The sequence below is a fragment of the Poecilia latipinna genome, unplaced genomic scaffold (genome assembly GCF_001443285.1).
Source record: "Poecilia latipinna isolate Pla-1442-1.1 unplaced genomic scaffold, P_latipinna-1.0 Scaffold1373, whole genome shotgun sequence".
In the NCBI taxonomy this organism is placed as follows: Eukaryota; Metazoa; Chordata; class Actinopteri; order Cyprinodontiformes; family Poeciliidae; genus Poecilia; species Poecilia latipinna.
Genome location: NW_015113989.1, coordinates 139,546 through 145,659, shown reverse-complemented (window position 1 = coordinate 145,659; position 6,114 = coordinate 139,546). Strand labels below are relative to the sequence as shown.

At 39.3% G+C, this 6,114-nt stretch overlaps 1 protein-coding gene across 2 annotated transcripts in view; it reads right to left on the bottom strand.

Moving 5' to 3' along the window:
* The window catches only part of tiam2a (TIAM Rac1 associated GEF 2a), an 83,316-nt gene extending 77,898 nt beyond the window's left edge, over positions 1-5,418 (bottom strand). For both annotated transcript variants that reach the window (XM_015056296.1, XM_015056299.1), the window contains exon 1: positions 5,137-5,418. The gene's annotated coding sequence lies outside the window, so the exon portion shown is untranslated. The remainder of the gene's footprint in view (positions 1-5,136) is intronic.
* Positions 5,419-6,114: the final 696 nt, after the last annotated feature.

Here is a 6,114-nt window from a genome sequence, read left to right as displayed (position 1 = left end):
ACCTCATCTCAACAAGTGCTACAATAAAATCCTTCAGCTGAAGCTGCTGATACCATCAGAGGAAACGGGTCGTCTAGAGTTTTTTGGGAGAAAAGGAATTTCAAGGAAGCTTTAATTGAGCGTGTTTAGTGTGCAGATGCAAGGTTTGCTAGTGACCTAGAGCAATCAAGACCCTCATTCTTTTTGTTTGCGCTGGCTGGACTCCAAACGACTGAAGCAACATGACAAAAGACTGAGAAGTGGAGAAATGAGCTTATCTTGATCGGAGATCAATGAGCTTATCTTGATCGGAGATCAAACCACCAAGCATTTAAAGCAAAGTTGGTGGCAGAACCGGGGGGATAAGTGCTAATGAGCCTGAAAATGTTCCTCGACAAAACACAAATATACATCATCAGCCAAAGACCCTCCGAAACGTCATGCTCGCCAAAGAAACAGTGCAGAAGAAGGTTGGCAAAGCTCCACAGACCCTACAAGCTTCTGAGTGAGAAAACAGTAATCATAAGTTACAAAAACAGCACAGGCCAAGTCTGAGACAAATGAATATGTGAAACAAAGTGTCCAATTCTGATGCATTAATGTGCATCAGAATCTTTTCTTGCTGCTTTTTGTAATTATGCAAGAGTAAGATGTATCTGACATGCTGGATGCATTCCATTTGCAAGGCAATTATGCTTTAGTGACGCGAAAATATCTTATTTAATGTAAAAAGGACAATAAATCTCTCACATAGTTGGAAAAAAAAACAGTACTGTGATTAAACACACCGAGCTATGCAATTTAAAAAAAATAAAAATAAGTAGGCATTTTATCTTCCTTACAATCTCACTGAAAGTCTTTGTCCGCCTACTGTGGAGCAGGGGGGACTTGTTTAAGTAAACGTGTACCTAAAATTTCCCCCATCCATCATGTGTGACAATACAAGACACATGGTGCCAACTGAATATCCCAGAAGTAGAGCACTTTACTCTGTAGCACCAGCTGCGTTTGCTTTTCCAATAGGACACAGATAGTGAGGTGGACCTTATGGCTACCGGAGAGAGGCAGGGCAGATCAATCACAATTTCTTTTGTTGGATGTATTGACCTGTATGGCATCTTAGGGCTAATGAGTAAGCGCTGCAGATTCACTCATTTCCATACCAACGAGGATAGTAAATTTGCAGCAACACATGGCCTTTCAAAGCTGTAGCTGATCTGCAAACGTGATCTACGAAAGTTACATCCATCTTCTAATTTATATTTAAAGCCTCTGTCGTAGTTTACACATCGCCAAAAACCTCTCGTACCTGCAGCACTTAAACTTCCATTTAGGTATAACTACGCCTTAGGTATAAGTACTCTTGTCTCTGTCATATTCTCATTGCTCCAACACTGACATTAACATATTTTGCGAAAGGCTTATCCACACCCTGTATGTAACTCGCTCGGGTTCAACAAACCGCTTTATCAGACAGAAATATTGTTCGCCTGCGTGAATTACATGAACCCCTGCTCAGCTGCAGTTGTGTTACGTAAACAAATTCCCTTTATGGTTTATATTGCCATCAATAAAACGTGTGTTTCCTCTTTCCGTTGTTTCTTTGACGTTAATGAAATTCTGACTCACGAATGAAGTCATCTGGTGCCATTTAAATTACATACACTCCCTAATTTACCAGTTTGGTAACTCTTAATCTGATACCTCATTTGGTAAACAGAGACTGTCTCCATTTAATCTTCATTTTCTTCTTGGCTCTTTTAGTCTATTGTTTAGCTGGTGGCCCTGAATGGGTTCAGTTCAGTTCAGACCTACACATTAATCTCCTCAAAGGCCTGTAGGTTGTGGCTGTAGAGGAGAATGAATGGGTTAAGCTGCATAAGATCATGCTGTTCTGCTGAGCTTGACAGAAGGTTCCTGTATGTTCAAGAGAGCATTGAGGTGTCACCCACTTTTGGACCCTGCCGTTGAGCTAGCTGTGGATATTGAAGTAGTAACACCAAAAATGTAAACACACACGACCCTTGAAAGTAAAGTGTGGCAGCAAGAATTGACAGGGTCAATCCTGGCCTCACTTGTCATCTCTGTTCACCACCAAATCAAAGGTTTTTCTTGAGACACTCAACACCGTATTTTGCTTCAACGGCTTTTTATAGAAGCCACTCAGGACGTTGTAGGCCTTACACAAACTACACATGCTTTGAAAGCCAAAAAAGTTTAAAATACTGCTTCACGAAATAGAAACGCATAGGTCACTGTCGTGGTGTCAAAATGTTGGCTTCAACTTTGAATTCACCGAGGCAAAGATTCTGAGAAACAGAAACAAGTTTTTTGTTTTGATCCTCTGTTTGTACTATCCTGACTGTCCTGCAGGGTCTTTCCCACCAAGAGGCAGTGAGAGAACTTCATCTCCCCGTGACAAGAAGCGCAGATGTTATCCATGCCTTACAGGTCACATGCACAGGCCCTTATATGGACACAATACGCTGAGGAAAGACATGAAACATTGGTGTTGCTCAGCAGCTTTAGAATTAACAAGCACCTACAAACAGCCGACTGTCAGAACATTGCTGCTCTCCTGAAGCATCAAAGCACCAAACACAAGAGCAGGGAACACTTTCAGACTGCTGCACTTTATTTAGCTGCAAACCCACACACAGCATCAACTGACTTAAAAAAAAAAACACAACAGATCTTCTGATTAGGGAAGTTTTAGTGGTAAATATGTCATCTTCACAAGCAATGAGCTGTTTGCATCTCCAAAGTGACATAAAAAGAGAGCGAGCAACACTCGGTTTACTCTTCCCTCACTACCAAACAATTATAACAACTGACAGACCTGCCAACTACAAAACACAACTCACAAGTTGAAAACCAAACACCAAAACAAGCTTGTGTTTTCCACGAAGAGGAAATTACTACTCATACTTGTATCAGTATCCGTTTGGTACCAGTAAGGAAGGGAAAAAAGACAAAAAAAAAAAAAAAAAATTGATGTTCCCTGTGGTTACTACAGGTAAATGCAGAACACAAAGCCCAAAATATGTGCTTGGTGCTTGTGACCCGAAGCTCAATTACTGATCTACAAGTAAAACACACAAAAATCAGGAGACTCATACACACAACACACAGACAAAAGAACAGCAGCAATTACGTTGGTAAGTAATGATTTTTGTCCATTGAAGAGAGATGAAACATTAAACCAATCACACAGCATGTTTCCTCCCTGAAGAAAAACTAGAAGGCATTTTAGCATATTTTCTCCCATTGTCATAATTAATAGATGACATTGGTGGAACTTAATCATCATCAATCAAGTTAATCACCACTTTCTTAAGTGATTCATAAGACAGAACTTTGTAGTTTAAACTGGAACCACAACACAGATAGATGAGCAACACAACCAGCCTCTATAAGTTAATCATTAGCCTGTGTTTTTCTTATTAAAACCCATTTAAAAAGGTAGCTGGATGGTGTGACACTTTCCCCATGTGCCGTCTTCATGACTGAGTGCCTAAGAAGCCAAAAGGCATGCTGGACCCTCCCTCACTGATTCATAGATCTGTTTGCTCTAGGCTGGCCCTCCACTCCAGGGGTCCCACGGCCCCTTTTGTTACCGCTGTATGTGGCTGAAGAGCAATTCCGCCCCAGCACACAGCATAGCAACAATACAAATAGATAATAGACTACATCAAAACCCGAAACGGCAAGAATTTTGTGGAATGAGCTCTGCTCCCAATGCATAAATCCCAAATCCCCACAGTGATGGTGTGTGGATGTTTTTGGTAATCGAATGTTCTCATCAGAGACCAGTGATGAAAAACAAAATGACTTAAAAAAAAAAGTAATAAAAAAATAATAATAATAAGTGGTTGTTTAAAAACAAGTTGCTCGCCATGAGAAACAAACCAATGATGGCCAATTTTTTTTCTCCATCAATTCCTATGAATGTAAGAGACTCCGTTTCGTCAGTACACTTCTACATTCCTTCACCATACAAGCAAAATATGCAAACAAAAGACTTCAGAGGACCTTTCTAACAATTCATTCCGCCATTTCACACCTACAATTAAAATTTCATCACTTCCTACTTCCACTTCATATCTCCATAAACAGACCATTTTGTACTTGAACCACGGTGTACGAGTTCATTTTTCACAGTAGTTAGGTATTTTCTTATGGTTATAAAAATGCTCAAGTCTCATATACATAATTTAAGTTGGTATCATTATATTAAATCTTTGCATTACTGTCATAAAATATGAACCCTTATCAAATAAAAACAGCTCTAAGTGGCTCCCGTATGACACATAAGTCACATAACCACATCATGCTGTTTACAGTAGACTGCAAAAAGCTTATAAGACATTACTTTAAACTGTCGACTGTTGTGGGAAGTGGGAAGTAAACCCCAGCGGGGACACCAGAGCAGACTACAAATCGAGTCAAATTAAGCAAATCTGCAAATGTATAAAATGCCCAAGAAACTTAAGCTTTGAAGAGTAGAAACATCAAATATGTTTGATAAGCTTTGACAAGGTTGTGTTCTTTTTCAATCAAGCCATATTTTATTCTGTGAGCCCAAAGCAATCCCCCAACCCCTACTGTGACGTCACGGGATGAAGCAAATACCTTGCTAGCATATGATGGGATGTGGAGGGTGACAAAGCATAACAAAATAGCCCAAATTTTATTTCACTTCATGTTTTTGATTATTTTATTATGAAAACAAACTATAAATAATATTTTTTTTAAAAATTCTTGTCATTCGGCACATTTAATTTTACTTTTAAATATTTAGAATGCACATTAATGTAGGTCTGAAAGGGGGAAAAAGTACATCTGGTTAAGTGAAACATAGAGCCATGATTCATTATAAAACACTTCAACGTAACACAATTGAAATCACCAGACAATCGCGTGTTCCTGCGGGATTTCTTCTGCCACGGTGGGATTAATGTTCGCTGCAGCCAATGAAAAGTCAGAGGAGAAATCAATTCGGCGCATGTTTGAAACGAAACATGCAAACTTTTATTCAAGCCACAAAACAGCCGCACCGGTACTTTGAAGCGGTTGGTGCATTTTCAGACGAGTAGAGTAACGAGCAGAGTCTTTTACAAGCAGCATGACTGAGAAATAAGTTCGCCTCCAACTCACCGTTTAATGTTTCCTCTACCTGCCGCTGCATTCACGTGTTCCTCGTGCTCAGTGCTTGTTACAGTAAAAAAAAATGGACAAAACAGCTCCAGCCACAAGGTAGGATTTTACTTGCATTAAAGAATCTTCTTCCACGACATTATCCGAGCAAACGATCCCGGGACGGAGCGGTAAGAGACTGCGGACTCCTCCCAGACAATGTGGGGTTAAACTCCTCCTTCCTTCCCGCGGACACTGATGGGGGATGGCCTATGCTTGAACGCTACACTGAACACAGGTGGAGCTGCCCGTATAGGCATTAAAAAAAAAAAAAAAAGGATCAATCAGCGGTTGCTGGAGATATATTTAGGGAAGGAAGCGAAAGTACCTTCTGCAACATACATATCTGGATAAATAAAATAAAAAATATGGGATTTTACTTATAGTTTTACATAAAAGTTTCTTTTTTAGCATCTTTTGTGTTTTTTTTTTCTTTCTGTTTCACATTTTGCCTATGTAAAATCTGATTTGTAAGAGTTGTCTTCAGTTGTCCATCCACAGGGACCTAAAGATTGGTAGTTGGTGTATTTTATGCAAAGATGCACCAAAAAATCAGCTTGAGATTGGAATTGATCTGATTTTCACCTGGATTGGTTCAGAGAGGACAGTTGGAAACTCAAAAATTCCATATTTTTCTCATTCACAAATGCAGCATACTTAGTTACAAGACTGCAGCACCAACAATATCCTGCATGGATGCTACTGAGAAAGTAAAATTATTGACTCTCTATCATCAGTAAGATATTTAAAATTAATTTAGAGTAAGCAAAGAGATTTATGATGCTCTTTAGAAGGAAACTATTTCCAGCAATCAGAAAGTCTCTTGAGATGTATAACGAAGTTGTTCTATTTCATACTTAGCGGGTTTTAATTTCTACTATGGAACATATGCTATAGGAAACATTGGTGGCATTTTGGATATTTTAGAATTAAGGTAAG